Source organism: Polyodon spathula, chromosome 3, assembly GCF_017654505.1.
Source record: "Polyodon spathula isolate WHYD16114869_AA chromosome 3, ASM1765450v1, whole genome shotgun sequence".
Taxonomy (NCBI): Eukaryota; Metazoa; Chordata; class Actinopteri; order Acipenseriformes; family Polyodontidae; genus Polyodon; species Polyodon spathula.
In genome coordinates this window covers 69,445,217-69,467,700 of record NC_054536.1, presented here as the reverse complement: position 1 = coordinate 69,467,700, position 22,484 = coordinate 69,445,217, and the positions used below count along the sequence as shown (strand labels likewise).

The window sequence follows — 22,484 nt, the reverse complement described above, 5'->3', positions numbered from 1 at the left end:
GACCCTTAATTGAACTGATAATTTGCTTAATTAGACATTTTTAATTATGTTAATCCCTTAAACAGTTGCAGAGTTCAAGTTACTTATAAAATGTTATAGCGAACTTGAAATATGCAACTGTTAAGTGCTGAAAACAATTAACAAGGTCTAATTCAGCAAATTATCAACTTTGTTAAGATTAAGCATGTTGGCTTTTCCATTCATGCCCACAAAGAAATGCAAAATTCTCCATTCCTTTTAAAACATGCGCCACTCTTTCCACCTTTCTCTTCACAGATAAAGACATGATGACACTTGTCACTACAGAACTTTACAAATTAGAACTAAAAACCTTTTTATCTGGTATCACTGGTGTCAATAGTAGAACCAGCTGACACACTGTCTCACCCATGTGGTCACCGATTGACAGCAATCACAGCAACATCATAATTTGTGTTGTTCATTTGAAGGAACTCACTCAGAGGCAGTGGTGTAGTGATTTTTTGACCATTTCATCAGAAACGTGGTTGATAATTTGAGTATCTGGAATGACAACTGTTTCCCACATTAACACCATTTATTTCTTGTAGTTCCAGTAAGGCCTGGTGATCAGAATAGGGTCCATTTTGTTTTGCAAGGTAGTAAGCGGTAGAAAATATTTTAAGGTAGTTTCGTGATCATGCCTTTTTGCTTTGTCAACACATTCCCCAATAAGATCCTCTGTATTCTGCTGTAACAGTGCAGTGGCCTTGTTCTGATTTCTTGCGTTTAGCTATCTGTTTTCGCAAAGATCATAGCTGTTGCTCTCGAGTTTTTTCAATTGTACCCAACACTGTAATTTTTATAGTCTGTAGACAAAGAAACGCCCTGACTTTTTAAAACTGACAAAGTGGAAACACGTCTACAAACACTACACCCCAGATTACCATCCGTGCAGTCAAATTTTTTCTTTTCTTCCCATAAATCAGAACTCCAGATGTTTGGCCATGGACTTTCTGAAGTGCCCTGTAACACTACTGTCTGCAGTGCCTTCCTTTAGCAGTGTTGTAGTCTCTTCACAACCTCCCTCAATCCCGGTTGATGCCGAACTACACAAAATTCATGGATCAGTAAAGATTCCTGTCGAGTTCATTTCCCACTACTTCTGGTCATTTTAGATTTGCAAAAGTGTTTTTATTTATGTATTTATTTTACCGTAACTATCACCTCACATAATCACTGTGCAGTTCAGTCAGCAGATACCAAGGAACTACTTTCACAGACGTTGCTACCTGACAAAGCAGATTCTATATTCTGATTTACTAAAAGGCCTTTAGTTGATATGAAATAATCCAGTCATAACCGTGAACCGCTTTTTGCGGGAGTCTATGAAATTTCCAAGACAGTTGATCTCACACAGTGCGCCCCACTCCGGCTTCACTACACCTCTGCTCAGAGACATGTTTGCACACGTGTTCTAAGAGGTGACGGTGAGTGAAATAATCAAAATATGTGCTATTTAGGGGAATGAAAATATGCTATGTATGATAATTGTTATTAAATACGATCATGTTGAGGTTTTGTGTTTGCCTTTATTTTTATAACTGTCACTTATATCTGCCAAGTGCCAGGGTATCAGATCAGGCCCACTAGTTGAAAAGGTGTTTGATGTCTTTACATATTCAACAAGACATTGAAGAAATGTAGTAGTGTGGTGCATCAAGAGAGCATGCACTTTCAACCAATCTCAATCAATCTTTATTTTATATAGCGCCTTCCATAGTGGACCACCATCACAAATTGCTAATCTCAAGAGGTTGTGGACACTAATCAATTGCTGTAAAAGACAGAGAATTCGTATTCCACACAGTGATCCTAGTTTTTGGTGTATTTTCATACCATCAACAAATTGTCCATATGCCCCAGTATTTAAATCAACTTGGTCAAAACTCAAATTGAGGACACATTTTAAATCTTAAGTCCCAAGCATTTAAACATGGGCATCTGGTATGTTTAGAAGAAGAGAGAATGTATTTGCTACAGGACACAATTTTAGTTATTTTGAATCAACTTCTACGTTTTAATACATTTTCAAGCAAATATATTATATATACACTACATTTAATGTGACAGAGAAAGAGTTAAAGCTTACAAAAACAGGATGAAAATGGGAAACCATAGTTGCTGGGGGAAAATCGCATCAGACATTGATGACTAGGAAGTGTGACAGGTAAAAATAAGATTAATGACCACCAGAGGTTTTTGTTAGTGTATGTATCAACTCTGACCTTGAGGCTTTCTTTCAGGGAAATTGAGACAGGATTGGACATTGAGGACACTTTGCACATCTACTATAAATGGTGTCCTCTGGATCCTGTAATTGTTTTTTTTTTTGGACTAGTGTATTTTATGACTTTGGAAAAAGACTTGATTTAAAAAGCTATGTCCCCTAAAGGTTAATTTTAAGAATGCAAGTCCATGTTCTAACCATGCAGATTGAAGCTTACTGTATATGCTCTTGAAAGTATATAGTTTATTTGTATTTAGAATGCTATATAACAACTTGCCCTGGAGTTACATGTGCAAGTGGTTACAACATGTTTTCATCTCATTCAAACAATCGATTTTTTTAGCATGCAAAATCCTGTATTTGAGAGGAAAAATGTGTATAATTGTTAAGATTAAAAAATCTGTGATATGACATCCAATAAACTGAAAGAGACTTATTTACTGGTGTAGCTGTTGTCACATGACAATCTGAATCATGACAATGCTTCAAGTTGACAGGTGTTATTATTTTAGTGGCTATATGGCCAGGTCAGTGTTTTGCACATGATTATACAGAAGAAATATATGTATTGCTGGGACTCTCACTGTTTACTGTCTAATGTGAAGACACCCGTTCCTGTTCTGGTTCCCCAAGTGGAATAGCTGTGTATTTTGTTAAACTGTTATCCCATTAAAGATAGAAGTAAATGCTCATCCAAAGGTGTATCTACCCAGCTGTGTGGGCAAATGAGACTCAAGTAAAAGGGTTTAGACTAGTTTGTCTCAGCAAAATATACAGTAGTCATACTTGCATGTAAAAATCAAACTAATGCACATTCTTCACCAATCACAATCTAAACCCTTTCAAGATCAGCAGGATGAATTCTAATACCAGAATGCACTTTATCCATAGAGCTCTGATTTAAGTGGTACGATAAACCCAGTACTGTCATACACTGAGCCATAGCTTCTCTGCCCATGGACAATTAATGGAATTAAGCCTATCTGTTAATTCCATAGGATATATATATATATATATATATATATATATATATATATATATATATATATATATATATATAGATATATAGATAGAGAGAGAGAGAGAGAGAGAGAGAGAGAGAGAGAGAGCATCTCTCTCTCTCGAGAGCTCAGTATCGTTACATCGCAATGACTCCACTCGAAAGGCTTTGGATATAGATACGGCCGTATTGAATTTACGAGAATCTGAATAGTACTCAAGTGAGTTTTTGTGTTCGGAGTGGAGAACGGGAGAGAGAAGGAATATTTTTGGGTTTGAGAACAATTGCTACAACGTGCTGGAAGTGCCAACCCAGTACTTGTTTGTCTGTTCGTCCACTGTCTTGTTAGTGTTGTCCGTTTTGTTACTTTTTTATCTGGCACTTGGATAATAGCAGCATAAGTGTTCGTGAGTGGAGAACGGGAGAGAGAAGGAGTTTTTTAGGGTTTTGAGAGCAATTCCTACAGTGTGCTGGAAGTGCCAGCACGGTACTTGTTTATCTGTTCGTCCACTGTCTTGTTTAGTGTTGTCCGTTTTGTTTACCTTTTTATCTTGGCCACAAGTGCCGTGTCCTGTTTTGTGTTTTTTGTTTAAACCTTTTTCTTTATTATTTGTAAAACTCTGGACAAGACCTGAGATCTATACTATATATTATATATATATATATATATATATATATATAATATATATTATAATATATATATATGGGTGTGTGTGTAACTAATATATATATATATATATTATATGTAAAAGATCCTTTCACTTTTCACGTTCGTTGCCCCTTTCGAGTAGACCCAGGACACAGAAACGGAATTGCTTTAGCGCTGACGCGCACTTTTAATAAACACAAATCAAAGAAATTAAACAAAACAAACACCTAGCTCCCTCTTGGAGCTCTGACTAAACCACAGGACGGCTAAGCCGTTTACCTGACAAACACCAAAACGGGCTTCTCTCAGCACTCTCTTCAATACGACTGGACACACACGCAGTCGGGCTCTTCACTCAGCAGCCCCGATCAGTCTGGCTGCCTCTTTTAAATACCCTGCACCTGTCTCTAATTTATAATTACGATCAGGTGCCGAGGATTAAAAATCATTAAAACAATTACAATTAAACCCCATAACACCCAAATGTGCATTCTCACAAGGTTTTTAGCAGGGAAGGATTTTAACCCCCTCCCTGGTACCTTACACATCCTCCCCCTCAAGTGTGAAACACTGATCGGCCATACGAAGGCCACCCCCTCCCCTAAAACACAACCACCCACACTCAAGTCCCGAAATGTCAATTTCCGCCCTCTTCCACGGGCGGACTTGAGGGTGGGTCGAACCTTCCGGCACTTCCGGGAAGGGACCCTGAACCGGCGACAAGGGACCCCACCGGGATGACAGGGCCGACCGAAGTGACGACCGGGGAACAGGAGGATGCAGCAGTGGACAGAGATCTTCCACTGGGGACCGGCGCAGCGATGTCCGATCACCCAGGGGGAGCGAAGCAGCGAACAGGGGGAGCAACAGCGACGTCTGGCAGCAGCCCAGCGACGTCTGGGTGCTCGGGAAGAGCGGAGCAGGGAACCAGGGGAAAAGCTGTGGCCAATGTTGCAGACTCCTGGGCTCCAGGTCCAGCGCAGGAAGGTCTAGGAAGACCGGCAGGGTGTCCAGGAGCAAGGGGCAAGGGACCGCAACTGGCAGTGCCGGACTGGTTCGCTGGGGTGATGGAGGTGGGCACCTCACCTCCTCCTCTTTGTTCATCGCTTCTCCCTCTCTGGGCTCTGGGAGCGGCGGCTATCTGGGCTCTGGGAGCGGCGGCTCCTCTTCTCTGGGCTCTGGGAGCGGTGGCTCCTCCTCTCTGGGCTCTGGGAGCGGCGGCTCCTCTTCTCTGGGCTCTGGGAGTGGCGGCTGGGCTTGTCTTGCCTGCTCCCATTTTTGGAGCAGCAGATCCAGCTCCGTCGGCTCTGGCTCTGGCAATCCAAGTTCCAATCTCCATCTCTTATTCTGCTCAATCTGAGCAGCAGTGTTTCTCTTCATCAAAGCGACCAAATCCTCTAGGGTTTCCATTTTACTGGGTCATAGGGGCGCCCACACACACTTCTGGTACCATATGTAAAAGATCCTTTCACTTTTCACGTTCGTTGCCCCTTTAAAAACAGACCCAGGACACAGAAAGCCTTCCGAAACCATCCGCGACCCGCGAGTGTAAAAATTATTTGGTGTCTTACTGTTGTTTGTTGAACGGATCGGAGGGAGGAACCTAGACGCCACTAACCCACAGGACGGCTAAGCCTTTTACCTGACAAACACCATTTCCCGAAGAGAGTATTGCTCCACCAGGACAAGAGAGGAGTGCTTAGCGCTGACGGCCCTCAGCAAGAAATTGAATTGCTGTTACCGCTGACGTGCACTTTTTAATAAACACAGATAAAACAAATGCCTAGCTCCCTCTTGGAGCTCTGACTAAACCACAGTACGGCTAAGCCGTTTACCTGACAAACACCAAAACGGGCTTCTCTCAGCACTCTCTTCAATACGACTGGACACAAAGTATTCAGCCCCCATCAGTCTTTTTTCACATTTAAGAGTCTCACAGCCTGGGATTTTGATGCATTAGATTGGAAATTTTTATTTGCGAGTCACACATTCTTCTTCACAGAGTCCCCCCCAAAAAGAAAGAAAATAGTAAACAATAAAATATATAAAAATTAAAAAACTGAAATGTCATATATATTTAAGTATTCATCCCCCTGGGTCAATACTTGGTTGAACCACCTCTGGCAGCTATTACAGCTAGTAGTCTTTTCAGATAAGTCTCTATTAACTTTGCACACCGTGATGGAGCAATATTTGCCCATTCCTCCTTGCAAAATTGCTCAAGCTGGGTAATATATTAGAATGTGGTGTGACAGAATATCATTTGAAGTATAAAGTGTAACTCTGAGGTCAACCCCAGAACCAATCCCTGGGTCAATCCTTGGTTTAACCACCTCTGGCAGATATTAAGGCTAGTAGTCTTTTCAGATAAGTCTCTATTAACTTTGCACACCGTGATGGAACAATATTTGTCCATTCCTCCTTGCAAAATTGCTCAAGCTGGGGAATGGTGATGGACAGCAATTTTGAGGTCTTGCCACAGATTTTCGATGGGATTAAAGTCGTGACTCTGACTGGGCCACTCAAGGACATCTATTTTCTTCATTTTAAGCCACTCCAGTGTTGCTCCGGCAGTGTGCTTTGGATCATTGTCCTGCTGAAAGACAAACTTTTTCCACAGTTTGAGTTTTTGGGCAGTGGGGCGCAGGTTTTTATCCAGGATTTCTCTATATTGTGTGCCATTCATTCTCCCATCAATCCTGACAATATTGCCAGTCCCTGCTGCTGAAAAGCATCCCCATAACATGATACTACTACCGCCATACTTTACAATGGGGATGGTGTTACCTAGCTGGTGTGCAGTGTTTGATTTGTGCCACACATGCTTAGCATTCAGGCCAAAAAGTTCTACTTTAGTCTCATCAAACCACAAGACTTTCTGCCACATAACTGCAGTATCTTGTAGGTGACGTTTTGCAAACTCTTTGCGGACAAGGATAGGTTTTTTTTTTCAACTAAGGCTTTTTCCTTGCCACTCTCCCATAAAGGCCCTTTTTGTGGAATGCCTTGGAGATTGTTGATACATGAACATCATTGTCCATCGCAGCCACTGACTTTTGTAACTCATTCAGAGTCACAGGTGGCCTTACAGTAGCTTCCCTTAGAAGTGCCCTTCTTGTCTGGCAACTAAGTTTAGAGGGGCGGCCTGATCTAGGCAGTGTGGTGGTAGTTTCGTATTTTTCCCACTTCTGTACGATGGACTGCACTGAGCTCCGAGGGATGTTCAATGCCTTTGAAATGGTTTTGTACCCTTCCTCAGATTTGTGATTCTCTATAATCATATCCCTGACTTGCTTAGAATGCTCTTTAAAGCAGGTGATCCACTAATTTCTTACACAGGTGGAGTCTATCAACAAATTGTGTGACTTGTTGAGGTAATGTATTGCACCTGAGCAAATTTAGGCTTGCAATTACAAAGGGTATGAACACTTTTTTAATCTGATTATTTCCATTTTTCATTTTTAGTAAATTGTTGAAAGCTTTTGGAATTTTTCTTTTGATTTGACATGGTGCTCAAGGCTTTGTAGATCAGAGGGAAAAAATCCTAATTTAATTATTTCAAATTCTGAATCTGAGACTCTTACATGTGAAAAAAGGGATGGGGGCTGAATACTCTTTCAAGGTACTATATATATATAATTACAAGGTATGCATATAGTCACCCTGCACTCAGGCAAAAAGATTGTTGATGAATGGAGGTTACTCATTTTTGTACACATGGTGCCACATGTCACCACCACTTACCCCTTGCAGGGTCATTTTAGGCAACCGTTTATATCGGACAATTAGCGTTTGCCATTCCCATTGATTTTGGTAACAAAAGGCATTGTTTATAGTGTGTTAAGCACACCATATATTTCGGGCAAACTCAGCTGTTTGGATCTCGTCATGTGCCATTCACATAGATTTCAATACAAAAGAAAGTACTTTACTCTAATAAAAAAGCTTGACAGAGCGATCAATCAGCTGTTTGCACCTCGTGACTGAACGAATACCTCTGTACTGTACCTTGCATATTTAAGCCCTGTACTTTTATTTACAGTTTGAAAAAACATCACTGACTATAACAGCAAGCAAGCATGGCTGGAAAGAGAAACACGATGAGCATCATCGCGAAAATTCAGTGTAAATAAAATGTCTCTTTTAGATGCTGTGCGCTTGCTAAAGCAAGCTTGGAACTCTGTCAGTCAGCAAGCAATGCAATGTTCTCTTTTACTATATACAAATATATAGTAAAAGGTCATCCGTGTATAAGGAGACTTTTTGCTCTAACCTGCCTCGAATGACTCCCAGAATTTCGCCACTATCCTGCAGAGAGATAAACAGTGGCTCAATGGCAATAGCAAAAAGGAGTGGAGAAAGAGGGCAAGCCTATCTAGTACCGAGGTGGAGTGTAAAGTATTTAGAGTTTGTGCTACACGAATATAGAAGTTTGATCCAAGATATGAATTTGGGGACAAAATCAAATTTGTGGAAGTACCCTGTATTTTTCTAAACAAGGGAATTAACGGAGCTCCCTAATGAAAGCTGAATCATAAAACAATAATTTAGTACAGTAACTGTATTTAGAACAGGCTTTAAAGTAGGAGGCTATGTGGTTCAGTGGTTAAAGAAAAGGGCTTGTAACTATGGGGTCCCTGGTTCAAATCCTGTCTCACTCACTGTTTGACCCTGAGCAAGTCACTTAACCTCCATGTGCTTTGTTTTTTCAGCTGAGTTGTTGTAAGCGACACTGCAGCTCACACATTCTAGTCTCTATAAGTCTCCTTGGATAAAGGCACCTGCTAAATAATCAAATAAGAATAATAATAATTCATTTATCTGCCCTTGCTTTGGTCCCATTGCAGTCGGATACACGACAGATTACTATACTTTTTATTACATTCATAGGCTTTATTACATATTTTTTTATTAGTGTAATGAGTGTCTTAATAAAGATTTTAAACCACATACATGCTTGTTTGTTTTGATTACTGTACGCTGATTGGGGGACATTTTGAATGTCAAGTTATTGTGTTGCTTACTGTGGCTGAATCACGTTAACACAAACACGCCTGTTCTAAGTGGTGGAGACTGTATCTTGAAATGACAGTTTGGCATGTCATGCTAGCAAAACATCATTATTTAAAAATATTTGGAAATCAATTTGAGATATCTCTATTTCATTTTAAAGATATCTTAAAAATAATCTTAAATAAAATTCTGCAGAAAATTCTAGCCTACTACCAATAAGATCGGAGAAAAATGACTTAATTCTTAGTTAAAATGAGAATGGAACTTTGTGAAAAGCTGTCAGGTCTGTGAGTCTCGTGTGCAGAACACTGACTGCTTCTGCACCAGTGTGTACAATGCTACGTTGTTCTTGCAATCTAAGTTACACCTGCAAAATGAAACATTTATGGAAATTTAGTTGGACTTCTGAAGGCTCAGTCTTTGTTGCTGTGGTAATCAAGTTTCTGTTTGTTTAAAAAAAAAAAAAAAAAAAAAAAAAAAAAAAAGACAATGGTTTTAGATCTATGACTTCCCTGAACCAATGAATTGGAAAATTACTTGTTATACCTTCAACCAGAGATTTTACCCAATTATTTGCATGTAGATAGCCTGAATCAATTATTTAGAAAATGTTATTAGTTCATGGCACATATTTCTGAAGGCATAAAGCAGCAGGATATAATTCAATTCTTTTGTGATGCGAGTATAGAAATTGGGTGAAATGGTTTGTGAAGTGAACTTTTGACACAATAAAAGGCATTGGCCTTCTTGTTATCAGATTCATCTTGCACAGTTATTTTATTAAAGAGGAATATTACTTATGAGAATCTCTCTGGATTGGTATGACTTTTGGCATTGTGTCTTCAGAATGTTATCACCTCAAAGTAAGGTGACATTGTATAAATGGCCCATTATCCATGAAAATGCTTCACATTTTGTTTTTATTTTTTTTTTTTTTTTGGGGGGGGGGGGGGGGGGGGTTCATGGGGGGGGTTATGCCTTGTGTTATCAGCTACAGATTTCATGTTTAAAATAACTATTGAGGTCAGCTAGAATAAACAGTACATTTAAATATGTATCCCAAAATGTAACACAGAGATTCTCAAAATGAATCATTGCTTTTTTTTTTTTTTTTTGCTTTTGATAGATAAAATAATGTTTCACAATGATTCCAGACATCCCTATATATAGAGAAGCTTTGGGAAAACAATGTAGACGATATTCTTTTTTTTTTTTTTTTTTTAGGTTTACAATATTAATAATGAATTATTAGAGATTTATTAAGTCTGCAAAGTGTTTGCTGTCCTTTAAATTGAAACTTACACTGCAGGTTATTATTATTTATAGATAGAAGATATAATTAAAGTACAACAATTTATCAACACCCATCTTTCTCTTTCAGCTTCTAACCCTAATTCATTTTATATTTCTGCTTCATGTCTTTTTACTCATCTAGCTTAAATTTTTATTTTTTTTAAAAATTAAAACAATAAATAAATAAATCTTTGTACGAGTGTGTGACAGGCTGGCGTTGTGGTGACGTCAGGCCAGAAACAAAAACAAAGACACCAGTACTGCAGGTCAAAAGGAGTTGCGGCGACATTTATTCAAACACAAAAATAAAATAAGAAGTTTTAACAAGAAACAGTGCTCACAGAGCAAAATAAATATTTAAACCAAGACAAATCTTGTACACTAAATCCATAGGGCAGGCTGGGCAGATAGCTTTCACTGAGCCTATGTTTTAGTTTTTAGTTTCACTTTAGTCTCTCCTCTCGCTCTCTCATTCTCCACTTCCGAACACCCACCCAGAGCAAGGACAACTGCAGGCTTTTATATTAGTGACGGAGGGAATAACTAGCTATCAATTATCTGATAATCCCTCGGTCACATTCTGCATGTTTTATTTATTTTTTTAATGTGGATAGTACTTCCCATCCACGCTGCAACACAGATACAAAGCCAAACATACATCAACAATTACATAACAAATGCATGGCTAAAGTAAATGTTATACGTACCGAAATATGATAATATATATATATAGATATTATATAATATATAATATATATATATCATCTATATATATATATATATATTATATATATTTTAACAACAATTGTTGTTAAAAATAATATTACAAAACAAATACACTGTGTAGGAGCAGGGCTCAATCCGTCCCCTTCTCCTGCACAGGGCTTCCAGCCCTGTTACACGGTATATGAAATTTAAACATTTACCTTTTCAGATACTATATATACGCTATCCTTTGTAAGTTTTGTTACATCAGTATGGTAACTGCATATACTGTACTTTGCTTCTGTAAACAATCAGTCTTCCAAAAGACATATACCATAAAGGTGCAAAACATAAGGACTGATTACAGTGTACAGTAATGGCAAATAAAAGGCAGTCTTTGTTTCCTAGAGACTGGTTGGAAGGAATGCTATTGTTCCATGTATACTAAAAGTGCTTGGAATTTCTTTATATTTCACTGTGATTTTGTAATACAATAGTCAAATGCGAAACCCAGTAGATCAAACTTAAATTCCCTGAGCATGTGCTGAACTTTATACATTTATGAAGAAAGTTAGTTGTACAGTAACTGTGTAGGGAATGAGAAAATGCTGTGTCAGCTTTTAATTGTATGTATTTGTTTATTTATTGAACCAAAGTTGTCAAAGTGAATAGGAGATTTACCAATTGAGATTGAGGCCTCATAAACAAGATGGTCCTGGAAAACAATAGAAAAGAATAATCATAAATCATAAACATATACACTGCTAACTGCCTAATGTGAGGACAGGATAAATAAGATTGACTTATCTATAGTTTGTAGGAAGTACATGAAACCTGTCCTGCTTTTGTGAAGCACAAAAAGATTTTCCTATAAAGAACAGCATATATCTTAGGAAGTATTGCTCCCCCACGCTGTTGCGTTTTGAATTGTTTGAAATAGTACATGCTATACATGTGTGCATGGGGGTGGTGGGATCTCTTGGTATTTCCATCTTGGCCCAATAAGAAGCAGCTTTTGATTACCTGGAAAGGGAATTTTATCTTTTGTCCAAGCAACAAAGTATCTTTTTTTGTCTGTAATTTCCGAAAGACTTGAGGCATTTTCGCATTCCTGTGTTAGTTGGTCTCAGTGCATTTTGGTGAGTTGTTCTGACTGGTATTTATATGATTTATTTGAAGGTCACTCTGTAAGACTACTGGGTCAGAAAAAGGATAATGGAAAACGGTTGGGGGGAGCTCGATTGGATTTGCCGAAGATTAGGAAAAACCCACTGATAGAAATCATTTCCATCAATACAGGGTAAGCTTCTTTAAAAATGCTCATAAAATATTCAACAGCACCTGAATTCAATTTATTTTTCTTTTCCAGATGTGGTGTGCTGCTGCTGCCGATGTTCCTGCTACTGTTATTACTTTGAGAAATGATCAGAAACCCTCAGGGGTTTCGTCTATGAATTTCTAACTTTTTCTAAAAGCACCCCATGCCCCCCCCCCCCCCCCCCCCCCTCAATTATTACTTCATTAATTTTATTTTTTATATTTAAATTAAACAACAAAAGCAGTGACTTTTGACGAGACTGTTTCCATTTGCCGTTTTATTTTTCACCTATTCTGTGAAAGTACACTATTGTCAATTTTGGACAGTAATAAGGGCAGTGTTAATTTTAAAGCTACTACTCACTTTTCTGTTTGTTTCATTGAACCCAACATGCCAAAACACAGTGCATTTTTGTTCTGTTTGAATGAAAACATAGCAACCATTCATAAAAGCTGCATCTAAGGCCCCTTTCACACTGGCACTCATACCCGGTCCCTACCCAGGTCACAGTCCCACATAGTGTGAAACCACGTTCCTGGGTCGTACAGGATGTGGGTCAACACGCTTTGGCCTGGGTTGAGCAAGAGAAAATTCATGACAGCCGTTTATCAGCCCAGGAAATAACAAACAGCCACACCTGGTGAAGATTTCACTTCCACAAGGAACATTTCTTTTTATTCTGTTTAGCCATATTTTTGTTGCTTGAGACACACCATGAGCCAGATTGCAGCAGGGATGAAGAAACAATAGCTCTAATCAGCATTTAGGCTGACGGTTCAATCCAGAGACGCTTGGATGGAAGTGTTTGTAACAAGCTGGGGCATTGAGACTGTCTCCCAGGTCAACCCTGCTTTATCAAAAGCAGTGTGAAATCGCACAGCCGACCCACGTGACACTGGGTCCTGACCTGGGTAGGTTCAGACCCGGGTAGAAGATGCTAGTGTGAAAGGGGCTTTAGTTTTACATAGAGGTCTTCAATTCTTTTATGGCTTGTCTTTGGTAGCCTCCTTTACACTGTTTTAATCAATTACTCCATGTGCTTCCTCATCTGTCATAGTTGACAAGTGCTATCTCAGCAAGCAAAATAGGAGAGACTAGGGGTCAGAAAGTGATACTGTGTGTTCGGCTTACAAAGAACCTAATGTCTACCTTTTGACTGTGTTAGCAGGTACCTAATACCATTTTATAACCAGTTATCATTCTGAGATTATTGTGATGACTATTGCTTTACATAACTTGGGTCAGTTCAGTCGCAACATTTAAATGCTATTACGAAAAACTAGATGTTTATTGATGTTGCCTTAACCAAATTTGATTCCAGAAGCTTTCTTAACTAATAATACTTTTCTTAATAATCAAAAGCTTGTGTTGGTTATCCACATTTTCTTTTAACCTTGAAGTTACTAAATATAAACTATACATTACTGATAAACTGGTGTATGCTTCTATGCCATAGAGATATGTTGCAGGTCTCTGCACTACTGTATGGCTTGGAAATTGCTAGATAAATGGAAAAATAGAAAATGTATGGGTATAAAAATAGACATGGAAGATAGTTTAAAATATTAGTATTCTAATGATTGACATTAGCTAGCAGGCTTGTCCTAATGTGACTGTCTGTCATGCTAGAGTGACCGAGTGCACGTTAGTCATGCACTTGTGCAGAGAACAGTGGTCTCTTGTAATAATAAACCTTCCATCTGCAGTGGAGTTAACATGTTTCTTCTCAGGCTGAACACAGAATAAGTCTGAGTTAATATAAAGGTATTAACCTAACCCTATCAGTATTCCTACTCATGATCAGACAGTATGTCTGGGCAGTGCCAGACTTTTTCTTTTTATTGCAGTTCACTGCCAGACTTGATTTAGCTTCCTGATCTGCAAAATAAGCCTTGTCTAATGCATTTGATGTGACAGCATTGACACACATATTATACCCTAGTGTTCTTGTGGATTTGACTTCGGCTGTTATTGTAATGATACATTCTTTTTTTTTTTTTTTTTTTTCCTCAAGCTGGCTGGCTAGATATTTGCTACTTATTCCTGCTGGGCTTAGGGTTTCCAGTCCAGGAATTGGCATATGTGTCCAGGTGGCATGAATTAACAAGCCTGGACGCCCTAATGTCTGGTTTTAAGTGAAATGCATAAGAAACACCAACCTTCCTTTAATATTTTCTTTGACATACCGTATAATGGAAAATTTCAGCGTGGAATGTATTTTGGATTTATTGGCAGTTTTGATTGGATCACCAAAAATACTCCCACCAATCAGAGTCTGGCATACAATGAGCGATCCCGCCTTTTGACAGACTGGTAAGCAGCACAGGTTAAAGAAGCGCTGGGCAAGGGAAAGAATGTGTTGGATGTCATAGTGAATATGAGAGTGGCAGTGGGATGAAGCCAATTTGCTTGAAAAAAATCAAAGCAGACCAGACATTTCCATCAGTGGATTTAGAAAATCTGGAATTTATGATGCAATCAGAAACTCTGAGGCAGTGTAAACTGCTCCTGCTACTGTGGTGCAAATTTGCTTTGGATTGTTATTGTCGACACGTTCTAGATTCTATTAAGACATCCACCGTAGAGGTATCGCCAAGCCCCTAAACAATATGTCAAAATAAATGAGTCCTGCACCATGTAAAACTGGACTGATTTTGCCAGCGCTTGCTAGCCTATTAACCAGTTTTAAATTGAATGCGTTTTCTTTTCGGCTTTATTGTTAAAGTTTTCACACGTGGCAATACTGTCTTACAATTCCTAGATGATACTGTGATCATTCCACTGTGTTATGTTAGTGAACCATGTGTATGTATGTTACTGTAGTTAGTATATCCTTTCCAATTACTTGTTAGTATTTATTATGTTGGGGGTGTGGGAGTGAAATTTTCCACAACATAACGGCTGTAAAATAATTCTGACCGTTTCAAGCAGGCTTTTCAGGCTCAGAAATCCAGTGATATTCTTGAAAAATTGTTTGTGATAAAAAAAAAAAAAAAAAAAAACTGGTAGACCTGATCATCACTTCAGAAATTGCATTGATTTACCACAGCGTTACTCATCACCACAGCTACTTATCTCAGGTAAGATTAGCCTCTAACCTACCATGGTATAGCTACTACTTTTCTGGCTTGCAAGTTCAATTTCTAGAAATAACAAGAGTACAATACTGAGTATACTGATTATTGTATTTTTACTGAGATCTGGTGGTATTGTGTTAAACTGTATCACAGTTTACTACAGTTTTGATAGATATAGGCTGACTGAGGAATATGTCTGGATTTGGTCTGTGGAAAAGGTGGCAACCCTAGCTGGGCTGCTCTTAGGCTTGTAGTTTTATCATTCTAAATGCATCTGAAAAAGGCATATTTAATACAGCTTCATGTAAACCAGTACGTTTCAATTTTCTGAGGCGAAAAAACTAATAAACAAACAAAACAACCCCCCCCCCAAATAAATAAATAAATAAATAAAATTAAAAGAAAAAAACCCATCTGGTTTCAACCTCTGCCTTCATTTTCCTGTCCTGCTTATGTTGTAATGAGGGCTAGTCACAGCCGGTTTCAGAGGACAGACTGGGATGTAAGCATAAAATGATCAGTGAAGTATGGAACCCAATTTATCACTCTGCTGGCTTTTGATTGTGTTCATATTTTTTAGAGGTCTGCTGTGGTAAAGGGTGCTTGAGGTGCTTTTTGAACTTTTAAAAGTATCATCTGTGACCACAGCACATATATTCAGGCACCTTGTTCCTTTATGGAACTGTCATGTTCAATTAGAGAGGGCTGCAAAGATGAGAGCGAATAACCTCTTTAAGAGGAACACTGGGAGGATGGGCACACTTTCCTGTTGTACTGTACAGTAGACCGCAGTGTGCAGATTCTTTCTTCTATTGACCAGAAATACCGTTATGACGTTTTGATGTGCTGAGACATCTCAAGTTTAATAATAGTACAGATAGGAAACACAGACCCCCTTTGCAACTAAATAAAATAAAGACAGCACCAAAATAAATGTATTTTAAATGATAATATACTGTATATACAGGGTGATTTAAGAAGGCACTGGACAAATTGAATGACCACATTTGTTAATGGATAATCACAGGTTTTATGATGCTTTTCAAAGATGTCTTCTTCTTTGGTGACTTTTGTACTGGTTTGAATCTGTGCTCGTTGTCGATCTTTGCTGAGAGCTCCTCACTGACCTTTATGCTCCTGCGGGTTGGTGAGTAATGATCCTGGACATACAGTGTAGCTCACCTCATTGTACTTCAGCAACTCTTGCTGGTCTGTCACTCCAATGAGTCCAGGATAGGCCCATGTCTTCAGGGTTCACTAGGTTGGTAACATCTGTTTGCATTTGGTGATTGAAGAGCGTTGAATTTAAAATGAATTAAGAAAAAAAAAAAAAAAATTTGCTCTGATTTAAGGAATACAATGGTAAAAATGTATACTATAAAATGACCTTTAACTTAAAAAAAAAACAAAACAAAACAAAACAAAAAAAAGAACAACCTCACAGAGAGAGAGAGAGAGAGACAGAGAGAGAGAGAGAGAGATCGAGATCTATGAACAAATAAGTGACACGTAGTTTTATGTCTGATTGTAGTATTGGTGCTGGTGCTCTCTCGTAAGTTGCTAGCTTTGTTTGAAGCATAAAATTAAATGTTTGGTTTTTTTATTATAAAAAATATATTAAAATATTGGTAATTGATGGATTACTGTTCTGTGTGAAAAGAAATTGTTTTCTCTGTTGCATTTTCATTGGACATTATAATATTATTAGCACCGTACTGTACCGTTTGTACCTTACTGTGTATACTGTGCATTGCCCACCATATTGTACTGCGCTGTATGTGCACTGTCTCTGTGCACTGTAAAAACATGGTCATCCTCATCTTGTGGCCGAGGCAGCTGCTATATGCTTTTCCTCCACTAGTCCTGCTCCCGCTGTGCTAGTAGTCCCTTATTTGCCCAGGAGACTGGATTTCAACTGATACAGCTCCTGATATCAGCTGCAGAGTCTGCCAAAATGCAGCTCTGAGTCTGGCCCCTTAATGGTGCCAATTGAACCGTCTGGGGCTGTCTAATAGAGCCATTGACACTCAGAATGCCTGAGCGCAATCCATACATTCCCAGTATGGGTACAAGTGGGGTGTTTCTCAAATGTGGTGTCTGCCTAAGGGGTTAGACCCTACAATCTTTCCCATCGGAGTTATACTGCAATTTTTACAGGACCTATTTGATGAGAGGAAATCCCCTCTACTTTTAAAGGTCTATTTGGCAGCCATTTCAGCTTGTCATATTAAGGTCGATTCAGTCGATTCCCTAGGAGCTCATTTCCTGGCAGGGAAATTTTTAAAGAGTGCTTGGCGGCTTTGGCTGCCTATGAAGGACATTGTCCCGACTGAGTGAGATGCAAGCCTTTTCGGTTGCTAAAGCCTGCTTAATTTTTGCAGATGCCAGGGCGAAAGTCAGACTTTGCACTAATCCTGCTTTTTTGACAAAAACCGTCTCGGCATTCCAAATGAAACAGACGGTAGAGACATTTGTGATGCAGCAGTGTGAGCTACGCCCCACACTTACGAGATTCTATCGGCTGAATGTCATAGATCCAAAAAACCCTGGGTTTGGAACAAGAATGTTAAGGGTGGCCTCAAGCTCAACCCTTACAGCATAAAAGTTTCCCCTCAATGTTTTTAGCTTTGTTACTTGTACTGGGTTCCCTATGGTAATGTGCAAGGTGGCCTTTGGCATGCCTTGTAGCTTTCAGTTGGTCTGCAAATTCCTTGCGACAGCTTTGGTATGTCTACCCATGAGGTAATGGTTACATTTTGTACTAGAAAGGGAACATTAGGTTATTATCATAACCCCGGTTCACTGAAATAGATATGTAACCATTAACCATGAAGGTCGCTGCATCTTATTGCAGCAGTCTTGAGGGGAACATTATGAAGTTTTGAGTGTCAACAGTCTCTTTTCTGCCCTCGAGGGTGGAGCGCGACTGTATCACTGGCACTACATGCAGCTTTGGAAAAAAATTTCAGATTAGATGGTATCAAAGGATTAATACCCATGAGGTAATGTTACATTTCTATTTCAGAGAACCAGATTTATGATAATCTCCTAACATTTTAACTTGTAGTATAAAATGATCTTTGAATAGCGAGGTTTGCTTTGGTGCAGGCAAGGTTTCGTAGTATGGTTGATCACAAGCACAAGCATTGCTGTCTTGTCCAGTACATGGATGGCTTATTTCCTCATCACTGTATTGAGAAGTACAGAGGATGAGGTTTCAGATTATGAAAGATAATGAGAGCAGAATGCCAATATGGCCCTTGTCAAGGAACAATACATGTAATAGAGTTGCGCTTAAATTCTATTTAAAATAAACAACACAGTTGTAGTGTGACCAAATTGCATTTAAAAAAAATATTGCATTTAAGAAAGAAATAACTCCATTTAAAGGTTGTGTGGAGTAACACAGCTGAAGCAGGGTACATTGGAAAGTTTCAGGGACAGATCAATGTTGTTTCTTTATGCATTTATTATTGACTGATTTATTTATTTATTTCAGTCCAATATTTTTCACATAAAAAAGCACTGCCTGTTTTTGAAGAGTATCCATGGATACATCTGTCGCTTGGCACTGGAACAGTTTGTACCAGGAAGGATCATCCTGTGCTGTGTTTTGTCAGGCCTAAACCATTGAATGTCCCATTTCACTGTGAGAAAGCTGATTAGGGGAGCTAATTAGATTAACAAATTTCCAACAACATAAAAATCTTTAGGTCCCAGATCTGCTTTAAGTCAGGTGATCCACTGATACCTAAATAGTTTGCTATAACACTGTTATGAACATAAATAATACTCTGTGGTATCTGTGGTGGAGTTGTGAATGAATTTATTGACCATTTTGTTGAGCAGTTTGTACTTTTGTGGTTGATTGATTTAGGCCCTAAAATATTGTGACACATTGTGCTGCTTATCTCCCAGCTGTATAGAAGTGGAGCTAAAGCATAAGACGATGTTACTGTATGGGCTAGCTTTTAAGCTTGTCATTTTAATGTTTTAAATGTTTTCTTTAAAAGACGTTAACATGGCATGTACAGCTATTTATTTATTTATATTTAAAAAAATCAACAAACAATAAATATCCAAACATTCACCACATCATAAAATCCTCACTAAAATGTTGTGGTGAGCTACATTGGTAATAGCAAAATTGATGGGATGTATTATAATGATATTTTCCCATAGACAATCATGCAAGTTAAAGTACAGCTCTGGTAAACTTGAGGGATATTTCAGTATAAAGCAAGTGTACAGACTACCTAGAGATGGCAAGGGTGTAGAAGGGCACCTTGGTTCCCCCGTACCCACCAATATGCTTTATTATGAAGAATTAAAAATGAACTGTTGTGTTATAGCATTGTCATAGAAGGATGACAGAACAGTAAGCTGCTATTTGCTTTGAAATGATTTTCAGGGGAAGGGTAACAGTTTGCAGATTTGGTGTTTTAGTATGTAACTCGAGATTGCCAACTATGTTGTCAACTACTGAATGAATATTATACATTCGGCTGTATGACAAGTGGAAACAGTCAATGGAAGTTCTGTCTTCCCCCTCCCCCAAACAGTGTGGGTCCTTAGTTGTTTTGCTGGATGTGAGATCTAAAAAACAACTATAGACTTACCTAAATACATTACAACGTTAGTAGGGTTTAGGTGCAGATTCTCATTAAATTTAAAAACCTTTGAAACATCATACAGTTGGCGCTGCTTTATTGCGACGCCTCGGAAGAAAGAAAAATACCCCAAATATGCGGCTGTTCCAATTAAACAAGAGGCACTTGGAATGACCTTAGTTAATGAAAAGAAAAATAATGAAATCACATCACACTATGATTAAATGTTAAACACATCATTCTCCTCCAAAAGTGTAACGTGGCTTACTCAAGTCACAGCGTAATGACATACGGACTGCACTGTGCTACACAACCTGTTTTGCTCTGAAAAGCGATCTTCGTTCATCATTTGAAAATACTGTATCCCAATTAAACTAAGTGACGTCCCAATTAAATGATACAAACAGCACTGGGAATAACCGTCACCGTCACTGTTGTATCCCATTTAAGCAGCAATCCCGATTATCAGGATCCCGATTAGGCATGCGCCGACTGTATTCTTATCGTTTTAACAGATGGTTGAGGATATTTCATCAACCCTCTCTTATTATTTTAGTCTGCTGGCTAAACAAAATCCTGCTTATCTCTAATTTCCACAGGACTTTGTGCAGTTAGTGGATGAGTAATTCAGTGTTTTTGTTTTTCATTTTCACGTATTGTTGCTGGGGTTTAAGGAAGTTTTACCATATACTGGTCACACTTGCTGATGAATTTTCATTTGGGGGGATGATGGCTTGTTGTTCAGCCACCTGTTAAGACAGTAGCCAGGACTATACAGTAAAATACTGTCTGCTGTATATTTAATAAAATCTAGCTAATATCACAAAAAAAAAAAAAAACAAACAAACAAAAAAAAAAAAACATTTATCACTCCCTCAGATCCCTACTGTCTGTTTTTTGTGTTTTAAATAGAATGCATATTATTTAATATGGAAGCCTATTACATGTAATACAATGCTTTATTTAATTACTGTTGAGCAGAATTTAATGTTGTTTCTATGGTCTATACAGTAAATAAAGTATAATGAATTAATTAATTATGGGTTGTTTTAACCAACAATCTATGTTGTATCACAGTAATGTATTTAGTTTGGCAAAAAAAAAAAAAAAAAAACCACACAAACAGACAGTTGTTCCACTTGCAACTTACAGTAGATCTGTGATGACCTGCAAAATGACAGTGCGCTTAGTTACAATGTTAAGTCTGCCTAGCAGCTTTGAAAACTGCTCCCTACCTAGCAACTTTTAGCACATCTTTTATTGGTGGATTATCAGGATCTCATGACTGGACCGTCCAGTCAGGTTGAAAACCGTTGGATATTTTTATTATGCTGTGAGCATTAACTTGGCAAACCATCATAACTCCAGATGGCCCTGTCTCACTTTATAGACAGTATTAAAGTATTCTATGAGATAGTGTAACTATGCTACTCTTCAGATGGTTTTTACTTTAATGACATTTCACATAACAAAAAAATCTGTGCACCACAAAAACTTGTTTACATTTAGTTTCTATATTTAGTCTGCTGGCATTTCTTGGGAGAGATTAGAAATGTTCATTGTAGTGTGTTTTTGAGGGAACAGTGACATCATTCCTGACCTTTCTTGGTTTGTGGCACACTACTCCTTTTGTTTTTTGTTTTTTTGTCAGAAACTGATCCTTCAACGCTACAGCTGCGAAGCTGGGATACTGGTTAATGATTCAGGCAACAGCATGAACATAATTAAACTAATTTGTCTTCAGTTATTGTATGTGTTTTTGTAATTATAAGTAATTGTCTGTCTTCCTTTAAGTACCTACAATCTGATTGACAAAACAGAAGATTTTAGTTTCTGTACTAGTTATATAATGGAGTTGAGCTGTGCTGTTACAGTATACAACTGCTAGGATAGCATGCTTTGGTATGTCTATCCTGCATTATTGAAACCACATCTGCTCTTACTAACCCTAGTTTGCCATAATGATGGTGTACTGTGGTCTCCCTGCTCCTCAGGCCTCACGCATCCTTGTAATATTTAGGTCTGCAACCTCGTTCACATTGACGGTTTAAGGTGCCTTTGCACATTCACATGTGTGACTGAAAGCTTGTCTAAAATGTGGCGAATTGCTTTTTTTTTTTTTTTTAATTTATTTTTGTTATGGAACAATAGCCTGTACTCAGAATGGAAGAACTACTGGGATATACAGTATTCCTTGATTTGTAGCAGGTGTATATTGAATATTTTTACTTAATGTTATGGGGCATCAATGATCTTAATATTTGTGGATGAGAACAGTATTTTATGTGTGTGTAAAAGCAAGCAGCTAAAATAAATGATCAGCATTTTGATGTAAAGGCACACACTTTTGTAGCCATATTGCTGCATGCAAAACAAACAATGGTGGTTGAATATGCCAAGTCGCCAGCATTACTAAGCATTATTGAGAGTCACAATCCTGCAGTTTATAGTTATCACTTAGTTACTAAATAACAGAAATTGTAACAAATAAAGCTTAATTATGACTGCACTGCAGCTCATCTATATATTTTTTTCATTTAATTTTTATATAATTAAAGTTGCATGATGTCA

General features: G+C 38.2%; 1 long non-coding RNA gene across 4 annotated transcripts in view; it reads left to right on the top strand.

Annotated features, from left to right (window-relative positions):
• Positions 1-22,484, top strand: part of LOC121313354 — a 166,379-nt gene that overhangs the window by 122,974 nt on the left and 20,921 nt on the right. For 3 of the 4 annotated variants that reach the window (XR_005949977.1, XR_005949976.1, XR_005949975.1), the window contains exon 5: positions 12,088-12,208. This is a non-coding gene — a long non-coding RNA (uncharacterized LOC121313354). Of the gene's footprint in view, positions 1-12,087; positions 12,209-12,277; positions 12,365-22,484 lie in introns of those variants that run through there. The other variant, XR_005949978.1, reaches the window with a different exon arrangement.